The sequence below is a fragment of the Podarcis cretensis genome (assembly GCF_951804945.1).
Source record: "Podarcis cretensis genome assembly, chromosome: 8".
Classification (NCBI taxonomy): domain Eukaryota; kingdom Metazoa; phylum Chordata; class Lepidosauria; order Squamata; family Lacertidae; genus Podarcis; species Podarcis cretensis.
This window is the reverse complement of record NC_137177.1, coordinates 29,335,700-29,347,803: the sequence shown is the minus strand read 5'-3', so window position 1 is coordinate 29,347,803 and position 12,104 is coordinate 29,335,700. Positions and strand designations below refer to the sequence as shown.

Genomic DNA, 12,104 nt, shown 5'->3' with positions numbered 1-12,104 from the left:
AGATGTTGGGGGTGGATGAAGACAGCACAGTTGCCTGAGGGTGAAAGGAAAAGACTCCCAGGCCCAAAGAGGATCTGATAAAGTGTGTCAGAAAGACAAAATGCTGTTGATTAGTAGGTCACTTGAGGAAAGTGTTGCAGGTCTGTATTACATTGTCAGACTTGCCTGTTCACATTGATGTTTGTGATAAACAGTAGCATGTTGAATAAGCTATCAGCTTTCTCTGTCGTCATATTTCTAGAGTAGATTGCACTGGCTTCCAGCTGAGGTGGATGCATAATATCTCTGCCTGTATGAGGTTTGGTATAAAGCAGCTAATGCTAAGGGATAGTGAGAAGTGGTTGCTTATTAGTAACTACCAATTAGGAGATATATTCACTTACAGTATTTCAGGTTGTGAAAGAGAAACATAAGATTCTGTAAGGATTTCAAAAAATAATTACCCTTTTCCAATTATTAGAATTATTAATGTTCACAGCCCTGTAAATTTGAATGCTTGTTGCTAGTTGACTTTTTCATTTCTAGGAATGGTGGTTTTTTGTTTTTGTATTTGTGTTTTACTGTTAACAAAAGCTCTTGCTTGATTTTTTTTTTTGGGGGGGGGGTGTAAAATATTGGTGGTGTTTCTAGAACACCCAAAATCTAAAATTTAGCAGGATTTAACTTTCTATCCAGAGGATGCTTCTGTTGTGCTCCTGCTACTGGACCTTGGAGTCCCTTCCAACTCTACAATTCTATGATTCTGTGGTTCATTGAACTCAAGGGGATGTACAGAGACTGTGGGTAATTCATCTTATCCTCAAAGCAGTTCTGTGAAGTAGATTAGGCTGGGCGAGAGTGACTGCCCCAAGGTTACACAGCGAGCTTTATGGTAAAGTTGAGTTTTGAACTTTGATCTTGCTGGCCATAACCAATTCTCTAACCACCTGTATATCTTACCAAAGTTCCCAGTTCAAATGTTACTTCAGATATAAACTGAAAGGGTGGCTGTAGGCAAGCTGCTCTTCTCAGCTGCAGTAGGGGATATACTGACATGCTTTAAAGAGCTGTTGTAAAGCTTCATGTGTAAATGTATGTGGAGGACTTTGAATGCTTTTAAAACATTACATAAATGCTAAGTATCATTACTAAAAATAATATTATTTCTACAACAGCCAGTTCTAGAGCTGGATTTTATTATTATTATTATTATTATTATTATTATTATTATTATTATTATTTAGTATTATTATTATTTAGTATTGTGCTGGTAACCATTAATTTGTGCTGGTATCCATTAATTTAGACATCTATGCTGAGCTGGTGCATATTCATTTAAAGTCTGGGATTCAAGGAACTATTTAAGTTCACCAGAGGACATTTTCTAGGTGTTGTTTATACATACACACACACACACACACACACACACACACACACACACACAGTCCCTGCCCACATGTTTGCAACCTAATAGACACAATGCAGAAGGGAAAATGATAGGGTGGGATAATAAAAATACGGAAAGTAGGCACCTGTTCTTACATAATTGATAAAATGACCGGATGGGATGGTCATTGTTTGGGGAGGGGAAGAGTCAAGTGGTAATTGCTCCAAGCCAAGCTGATGAAGTACCCCATGCATTCTCACCTGGCCTTCTACTGCAGCTATGTAAATGTGCCCAGTATAATTTTTAAGTTAAATAGCTGATATCTTCCCTCTCTTAAGAGTTTCACCAACTCCTCTCAACTTCCAAAATAGTCTGCTATGTGGTCCACCCAGTAGGATGGGGGTGGGTCTGCTGCTCAGGAAAAACAAGTCTAAACAAATCCCATGGTCTCATGGGACTAGTTGTGCAGGTTTTCATCTGAAATATTTTTCTGCAACATTACTCCTTTTGGGAAAGCAAAGCAACGAAAATGCAAGAGGTTGCAAAAGAAACAGGTGGGGGGGGAGAATCCTGTGCAGGTGATATTTAAAGAAAGAAATTGTACTGTCTTTCAAGTGTTCTTTACTTTGAATACTCTGTACATTCATTTGATCGCTTTTTGCGTCAAGAGGCATGTGTGGGTGAGACTTGCAGTATCAAAGTGGGAAGGTAGTACAGTACACTGTTCATTTTTTAAGGTGTGGGATATCCTTTCAGTAAGCAATCCCTAGCATATTGTAAGGCTTGCTCCAAACTTGGTCTAAAATGATTATGTAGTTATTTATGAGTTGACCCTGTGCTCCAAGGCAATGTACAATGCTTAGAAATTGAAAACAATAATCCAGATTTATTGGCAAGTTTTTATTACATTTTTTTTTAAAAAAAAATCATTAGTGTTTCAAAATTGCATTCTAGATGTCAGAGACACATTGTTTGTGTTCTGAAATAGCAAAATAATGTGACATTGATCATGCTGCATCAAGAATATTTAAATCCAAGTTTTTTTTATTTTAAGAATTGAATTTTCAATGTTTCCTTAAGTGGTGGATCATTGAGTGATTTCTTAGGCATTCTTGAGCCTGCTGGTCAAAATGGAGTTCTGCTGGTGGTGATGGTGGACTTGGAATTCCTTAGCAAAAGCAAAGTAAAGGGATATTGAATTCAGTTGTATGACTAAAACATTCTTGAAGGAGAATTTTAGATGTTCAGAAAGAGCTGAAAAGCAGATTGTTGAAAATCATGGGCCGTGATAATCTGTTGGTTCTATTTATAGTACACTTGGGATCTGTAGATGCAGTAGGTAGGAGCAAATACATATAAAACAGATATTTCTTTTTATGGTGAACACTAATGTACTGAAATTCCTGCATGGGTTTCTTCAGTGCAGTGTGTAGATTACAGTTCATTAATAGGCATTTTGTGCTTAGGAATCTTCTTTCTGTAATGTAGCCTGAATATCTTTGTCTAAATTGGGGCAGCCTGGATCCATTTTCAAGCCCCAGCACTGTCTAAGGTCAATGCAGCACACATTAGAGTATAGTGTCATTTCGGAGCCACCCCACCCCTCAGTCTTCTGAGTTCTAAGGGAGGGATGCCCCAGTAGCTTCTGTGACACAAGATGGAGACCTCCATTCAGTGCTTGGGAGACTAATGTGTGCCTGACCAGCTTAGACACAGAGCCTTGTGCGCAGCTATTGGCACTTCACATATTGCTGCTGGCCTGGGCAGTACCACATTGCCCATCTGTGACTTGGCATATGCTGGATGGCTGGATGCAGTACTGTTGGCCATCTCTTATCTAAATCCTGTTTAGAAATTCACATTAGTCTGTAGATTTGTTGTTGGAGCCATTGTGCAAAATGGGCTCCTGTTCTTGACATGTTTTACCTTTAGCATTTAAAAATTCATTATTATACTCTTTCTAAAATATTCAGTTTCTTTTCCTTTTTGGATAGCAAAAACATTTTTAGAGTATTTTAGTTGAGAAGTGAAACGCTTCAGAAACTGCAAAATACGGTACTCTGTTTGCATAGCCACTAAAATTTCTGATCAGTTTTTAGAAGACCCTTATAAATCATGAATTTCATCTTAAGTTTTCTGTTTCAGGAAGGGATTATAATGGAATGCCAGAAGTTTTATTCTTCTTGTCATTTCCCAATGTGCCAGCTCTATGTATGTCCCCAGTACTGATGAATCATGCTGATTTTAGGGCTTGTTTTACCTGGACTGTAACTTTTATTTCCTATTTGTCATTTCATTTCTTACTGACAGTTTCTACAAGCATGCCTCCTTGGCAGACTGTAAATGCCATTTGAGAAAGGAGAAGCGTGTGCTAATGAGGATTAGCCTCTTTGATGCATATCAAAGATGCTTTTTCTTATTTTTTTAAAAAATGCTCTTCCTCTTCTGTCCTTTCTTATATCACCTATCCTGACTCTATAATCAGTAGGTCATGACATGAGAGGAATGCTGCATGTAATCACATTAGTCATGGTCTGCACACTTTCAGGTTAGGGTATTTTCTTGATCTGCCTTAAAGTAGCAGCAATCTTTATATAGTAGTATCATAGTTGTACATGAAATGCGGCCTGCACAGTAGGGGAGCTACTTTGCTGAACTGTGTGGTAAAAGAGAGAAGGGGATGTTTTTCTTCCTCGTCACATCTGGACTCATGCCTATAAGAGTCTTTATCTAATTCTTTGGACAGCTCAGTCCTAAGGGACCACTTCAGTCATAGCACAGTGAACAAGGGGTATTAGTACAGTGGGTCATAGATAGTGGGTCATACAGCTGGGAGAGAGCTGACCAAGATTCACAACAATTTCCCAACAGAATTTAGAAAAACAACATGTTCATATACTGTATTTTTCTTCAACTTGTTTGCAGGCATAATGATAATAGAAAGGCAAGTAAAAACTCTGGGTTGTAGCCAGCTAAGCTTTATTCAGAGTAGAGTAAACCCATTGAAATTAATGGACCTAATGGTGTTTCTGGCTTCAGTGGCAAGGCACTTAAAACATCAGTGCTCAGCAGGGGCGTAGGAAGGGGGCGCAGTGGGGGCAGACAGTCCCAGGTGCCGTCACTGAGGGGGGTGACATTCAGCACTCCGCCCGCCCACGACTCTCAAGCCTACTCCAAACCGAATGTCCGCCATGGGTGGCACGATCCGCCCCGGTGGGTGGCTCGCTCTGGCCCTGGCTGCAGGGCACACGCACTGTTCTGGGCACCCGAGTGGCTATCCCGTGCCTGGGAGGGCACTCTCCATGCCACGTCCCCCTTAGGAGTGCACCCACCCTGGGCAGCGCAGGCATATGCTCCGTCGCTGATGCTCAGGACTTCAGTAAAGAACCATTTTTACAGTGATATTTACAGTTAATTCAATTTAGTTCTATTGAAGACATATACTTAATTCCCTTTTCCTTGTCCACTAAGTGACTGCTCCCAGGACTGAACTCCCTTTGATGGAGACATTCTTTTCTTGAAAGCATCTGAAGTGTCAAGACACACTGCGGTGGTGCTGTTGCTGCCGCCATAAATAACAACAGCCCCCCCCCCTCTAAAGGCTCTGCTGGTTTATGGTATGTAATATTCAAATTTTGGAATAGAATTGAACCTAAATTCAAAGCAAAACAAAACAAAAAGCATATAGACAAAGCTTATATTATGGAGTCTTTCAAAGGGATAGCCTGGAATGGTGATGAAGTTAGTTCTTATAATTCTCTTTTCCTTTTTTTTTTTTTTTAAGAGGAAGATGGATGGTGTGTATCTTTTCAGTGGGTGCTCTAAAACAGGTATCTTCAACTTTTTGAGATGAGCACTCAAACATGCAGTTGGGGATCTATTTATTACCATATATTTGCATGGTGGTAGTGGTCTTGTTCGAGAGCTGGACCATAAAGAAGGCTGATCGCCGAAGAATTGATGCTTTTGAATTATGGTGCTGGAGGAGACTCTTGAGAGTCCCATGGACTGCAAGAAGATCAAACCTCTCCATTCTGAAGGAAATCAGCCCTGAGTGCTCACTGGAAGGACAGATTGTGAAGCTGAGGCTCCAGTACTTTGGCCACCTCATGAGAAGAGAAGACTCCCTGGAGAAGACCCTGATGTTGGGAAAGATGGAGGGCACAAGGAGAAGGGGGCGACAGAGGACGAGATGGTTGGATAGTGTTTTCGAGGTTACCAGCATGAGTCTGACCAAGCTGCGGGGGGCAGTGGAGGACAGGAGGGCCTGGCGTTCTCTGGTCCATGGGGTCACGAAGAGTCGGACACGACTAAACGACTAAACAAAGTGGTCTTGTTCAGCTGCTAGTGGGTCCTACTACTGGGTCTTGAACCACCAGTTGAATACCAGTGGTCTAAAGCAACTATAAATGAGCTGATTTTTTACAGAGTTGAAGTTTACAATGTCTTGTCCTAGAAGCCTGCATTATATTTCATCTTACTGCTTCAGTGCTGCTTGTAGTGTGGAAGGCTGGGAGTCCATCTTCTTGTGTAATCTGCCCATAATTGCTTAAAGCACACTTGTGTGGTCCTCTGTGGTGTCTCCTTGTCTAAAGAGTTATCTTCCAGCAACATTGCTAAAAGCACAATTAAGCCCCAATTAGGAGGGGTTCACACTCAGAAAAAATATACCTTATTGGCCCGAATATAAGCTGCACCCGAATATAAGCCGCAAGTTTAAAATTCAAGGGGGGGGGGAGACAATACCCGAATATAAGCCACTCCCTTAAAATTCCACAGGCACTCAAATCTGTTTCGTTTTACCATATGTCTGTTTCAGCAGCGATATCGTAAAAGCCCATTTTTGTAAGGTTGTGAATTTAAACCACACTTTAACTTTTTACGGTCGGAATTTGGGGGGGAAAGTGAGGCTTATATTCAGGCCAATACGGTAATATAATTCTCTGCACTGTTTCAGAATGCAAACATTAGAAATGCATGGATGAATAACCCAGCAAGAAGAGTTTGAACCTAGCTGCCTCTCTCTGAAGCTAGTCTTCTCTGTATTTGAGTTTTCAAAACTTGCAGTTCTTTACCTACATGAGCTCTAAAATGTACAAATGCCAGCATTACTGCACTAAATATCCTTTCTGAGCAGACGATAGATAATTTTGGAATGGTTGCCTGAAAACAGACTACAGTGGTGCCCCGCAAGACGAATGCCTCGCAAGACGAAAAACTCGCTAGACGAAAGAGTTTTCCGTTTTTTGAGGTGCTTCGCAAGACAAATTTCCCTATGGGCTTGCTTCGCAAGACGAAACGTCTTGCAAGTTCTTGCGAGTTTCCTTTTTCTTAAAGCCGCTAAGCCGTTAATAGCCGCTAAGCTGCTAATAGCCATGCTTCGCAAGACGAAAAAACCGCAAGACGAAGAGACTCGCGGAATGGATTAAATTCGTCTTGCGAGACACCACTGTAGTATTGTTGATCCTGCTTTCCCAGTATTATGTACAGTTGTGTTACTGTGTAGGCTTACATTGAACTTAGGATGATAAAGAATTGCCCCTCAGTAAGGTCAGGCAGAGAACCTTTACAAAAAAATTACTTAGCTTCTCCTCCCCTTTTCTTAGGCACAGACTAGCAAATATAAGGAGGAGTTTTAACTAAATGCTCATAGACTGTGACATCATATTGCTCTGATATGAGGCAACTGCCTTTTTTTTTAAAAAAAACTTCAGTCTTTCTCTAGAATATTTGGGGTTGCCAAATATTAATTATTTCCCTTTGGCATTTTTGCTGGAACTTCCCTACCCCATTTCCCCATCTAGTTAGTTAAGAAATTGGCACGTGCTACTTTCTAATTGCTTGTTGTCATATCTCTCATATGTAAAGAGTGGTGCTTGCTGCCAAAACTGTGTGTGTACAATCTTTCAGTCATCTTGAGTTGATTGGGCTTTTCTGTTTTTTCTCCTTCTCGTTTACCTGTATTAAAAATCTTTATCTCAAAGTGACATTCTTCAATTTGATATGTTCTCTCCTTTTATTCTTTGCACTCTTAATTTGTAGCTGCTTATTTTTTGTTAAAAATAGCCTTTGACGTCTCTATTCCTTGACACCACCTGTAATAAAGCCTTCATTTCATTGTTGATGCAGCTCTTTGTAACATTGCATAGCTTTGATAGCAATTAATGCCAATCTTCTGCAGGTTTAGTTTTGAGAGGAGTTTGAAATTAAACTGGTAGATTTTGATTTCCATTTTTATGTATTCTTCCTCTCTTAAAAACATCAAAAGAGTTTTGTGGAAATTTAAAGACTAACAAATTTATTATGGCATAAGCTTTTGTGGACTACAGTCCACTTCATCAGTTGCATGAACTGTTACCCTGAGTTGCAGGTGTATATCTATGTATATCTGTCTGTCTGTCTGTCTGTCTGTCTGTCTGTCTGTCTATCTATCTATCTATCTATCTATCTATCTATCTATCTATATCTATCTACACATTTGTTTGGAGGGTAGGGATTGTAAACAGTGAATGAATACATGAAAGAATGAGGTCAGAGGGAAATGAAATGGAGAAAAGTACAGTGACAAGTTGCTAATTAAAGATGTTAATTAACAAAATGGTTGTTGATAACAATGACATTCTGGCATTGGAATACCAATTAACACATATAATGTGCTAAACATTATTTGTCTCTGTTCAGTCCACAAGTAAATCTGTTGATGTATAGTAATTTAGCATTTTTTAATATTGCTTTGTTCCAGAATGACCACTAAGGTCACATACAGAGTCACTTTCATCATAGTGTACCCTGACACTCCATGCTTGCTTTTTAACACACCATGGATTCCATGCTGTTGTCATATCCATCTGCAATGATTTCTTTATACTGGGGTTGCCAACATGGTGCCCTCCAGATTTTTGGACTATTGCGCCTGCAATCCCTAGCTGTTGACCATGCTAGTTTAGGATGCTGAGCATTGTAATCCACATAATCTGGTGGGTACCACATTGACAACCCTTGCTTTATACAAACCGTGCTCTCAGATGCTTGAGTTTATCCTATTCCATATGGAGGAATAGCATAGATATTTAATGAACTCCCACAGATAATGAAAGCAATATGATAATCAAAGTCTTGTGCTTTCTTCCTGTTTTACTTCTTTTGATTAAATGATCTTGCTTCTCTTACCCAAGGTGCTCTTTAAAAAAAAAAGGGGGGGGAGCAGAACTTCATTCTTCCCCTCTTCTCCCTTTTCACATGTGGCATAGGAATTCATTTCTCTTACAATGTTTTATAGTTGACTTATTTCAAATAAATGTGGGAGGCATAGTCCAATCAAGCTGAGTGCTCTCATCAATTTCTATGGGATTATTAAGCATATGCTTATCACTTTCTGATGTACTGAATGGTACATCATGTCCTGCTTGTTGTTTCAAATAGGCAACTGGTTGTTGTTGCTTATTACAACTTTATCCCACCTATCCTTCAAAAGGAGCCCAGTGCAGAAAATGACAAAGCAGCACAGCAAAATAATTTTAAAAATAAAATAAGAGCATTTAAAAACTTTAAGAACAACTATGTTTATTACTTTTTGGGGATGGGGGCTTGCAGAGGAGGCTCAGTCTGTCTTGAAGAAGCTAACTGCATTTGTGTGCTGGGTGTGGAGGAGGGGGCTTCTCTCCTGTAGCCACCTGCTTGATTTCTATGTTAGATGTGGAGGAAGAACAGAATACTTGTTCCCTCCTGCACCAACCCTTTCAAATGCATGTACGTATGTAGCTCTTTTTTTTTTTTTTTGCCTTTGGCCACCAAGCTAGCTAAATGCAGGACAACTTAATATTCTCTGAACCTCATCTGCAGTATGGAGGAGTCTGATCTACCTTGGTTTTCCTACCAGCAAGTATGTATATGAAGTACGTTGAACAATTAGCATGCTGTGTGTGTGTGTGCGCGCGCGCGCGTGCGAGCGCGCAATTGAAGGTACTGAAACTTGAATTCTTGCTTGTTTGGCTGCTGCTCAGTTTTCATAGTGGGCTAGATCAGCTTCTCAGTAATGACATGTGATAATTTAGTCTCTTTTAAAGCTAAGCAAAGACAAATACACCTTATTTTAAAGGGGTACACCACTGCATTGTGGTGGATTGATGAATTAATAAAATATTGAAATATACACAACTGAAGAACTATAGTGTCAGAGGGCCACTTCACACAATACAGCAGGAGCAGGTACCCATCTAAAAGGTAGAATGTCTCTAGCAGCTAGTGTAGGTGTATATATTCTATTTATTTATAGAAACATGATGCACAAGTAGTGCAGTGTTAACACCCAGTGTCTACACCCCTGAGAGTTCCTGTCAGTAATACGGCAGTGCACATACAGAGGAAATTATGATCCATAGTCACCTCTGGTAACAAAGTGGAAGTGGGGTGTATGTTGCATTTTTAAAACTATCTTACTTTTTTTCTGAACAGTGAACAATAACTCATTGATAGAACACATACTTTATACAGTATTCAATAGGTTCTGGGTTACACTCAGGAACCCCTGCCAGTTAGATTGGGCAATACTGAGCTAGATGAATGTGCTGTAATGCAGCTTCTGTGTAGCATAACCTTTTTACAAAGCAGCCAGATGTCCTCCCCACTTTTTTTTGCAAGCTACCTTTTTAACCTTCTTCAACATCACCTGGCCTTAGTTTAACCAGAAATGAAATTCACTACAATGTGAAAACCGTGTTAACCCTGGCATCGTGAGTAATATTCCTTATATTCTGCTTTACTGCTTCCTGAGTCTTTTTATCTTCTCTGACCTCTTGTGTTTTTCAGCTGAGTTGCAGTTTTTATCTCATCAGACCTGCTGTTCAGGAACATTTGCTTGTTGTGAATAAATTGCTTCTATACTAACACCACATTACAGAGCTGGAAAAATATTTCTAAGTGACATTCCCACAATTGTGGAACTTTTTGCCCTCTCCTGAGCTTCTTTTGGAACTGTTGCAGTAATTTTCTGCATGTTCTTAGTTGTGAATGGCAGGGCTAAACTGGAATGGGATGGGCTCTGTAGCATATATTTTTTAAAGACTGCTTCATGTGTGTCTACCATATATATATATATATACATATGTGTGCGCAAACACGCACACACACACACTGCATATGTATATGCATTTGCCATCAGGTGTTAGTACAGTAAGATAATGTGTTGCATCTCTGTCAGTCTGCCAGATGTTTATCCTATTCAACTCCCCAATAAGATGAAATGCAATGTGTAAAATACAAAATCACAGCCTAAATAAAACCAATTATAAAAGAAAAACTAAGAACCAAGCGATTATAGCAGGTTCAATACATTCCTATAGAAAGATAACGTAACTTTTTTAAAAAAAATCCTGAATAGGCCTTTAGAGGAGAAAAGTTTGATATAAAATCCACTTGGTTGAATCCCATTACAGTGGTGCCTCGCAAGACGAAATTAATCCGTTCCGTGAGGCTCTTCGTATAGCGGTTTTTTCGTCTTGCGAAGCAAGCCCATTGACATCTTAGCGGATTAGCGCTATTAGCGGTTTAGCGGCTTTTAGCAGATCAGCTGATAAGCGGCTTATCAGTGGATCAGCTGATCTGCTTAGGGTTTAGGAAAAGGGGGGGAAAAGGGAAAAAACCCTTCAGGAACTCGCAAGACATTTTCGTCTTGCGAAGCAAGTCCATAGGGAAATTCGTTTTGCGAAGCGCCTCCAAAACGGAAAACCCTTTCGTCTAGCGGGTTTTCCGTCTTGCGTGGCGTTTGTCTTGCGGGGCACCACTGTACTCTGAAAGAGTATCTTACATACTGCTGTTCCTAGCAAATTGGCTTATATAATTGGTTACATGCGACCTACAACATCCAGCTCTATAACTTAACAATAAATCAGAGTGTAGGAGGAATGCTACACCTTGCCAAAGGAGCCTCAAGATAAGGAATATAGTTGTTTATTTAAACTTATACTTCCCTGTAATTCCAGGGTAGCTTTTACCTTGTTACACCTCATTTTGCCTTTTCTTATACAGTGGTACCTTGGTTCTCAAACTTAATCTGTTACGGAAGTCGGTTCCAAAACCAAAGCATTCCAAAACCAAGGCTCAATTTCCCATAGAAAGTAATGCAAAACGAATTAATCCCTCCCAGACTTTTCAAAACAACCCCTAAAACAGCAATTTAACATGAATTTTACTATCTTATGAGACCATTGCTCCATAAAATGAAAGCAATAAACTATAAAATAAATAAAACAGTATTGTAGATGATAAAAAAAAATTCTTACCTGCACTCATGATAGTCATTGTTTGGATGGGGGGATTTTATCCATTTCTGTAGTCACACAATCAATCAATCAGTAGCTGAACTGGGATCCACACAGTCACAAAAACAAATTAACTGAAAAAGCCTCAAAACAAAAAAACGCAAATTAAATAGCAAGAACAAAAGCACCAAATATAAGCTCCATATATCACCTCAGAACACTACAATCAGAAACAGAAGGCTTGAATTACAATTGGGGGGGGGGGATTAGCAGCGCAACAGGAAACACAGGGGGACTCAAAACAGAGCACGTTCAGCTTCCAAAAAAAGTTCGAAAAACTGGAACACCTGCTTCCAGTTTTGCAATATTTGGGTTCCAAGTTGTTCGTGAATTGTTTGAAAACTGAGGTACCACTGTATAAAATAGATACTGCCTTTGTGGCAATTAACCAACTTGCTTTATAACTACAAGTATTCTGA

General features: G+C 39.7%; 1 protein-coding gene across 1 annotated transcript in view; it reads left to right on the top strand.

Moving 5' to 3' along the window:
* MACO1 (macoilin 1) overlaps window positions 1-12,104 on the top strand; it is a 65,307-nt gene that overhangs the window by 5,236 nt on the left and 47,967 nt on the right. The gene's annotated exons all lie outside the window — the stretch shown is intronic.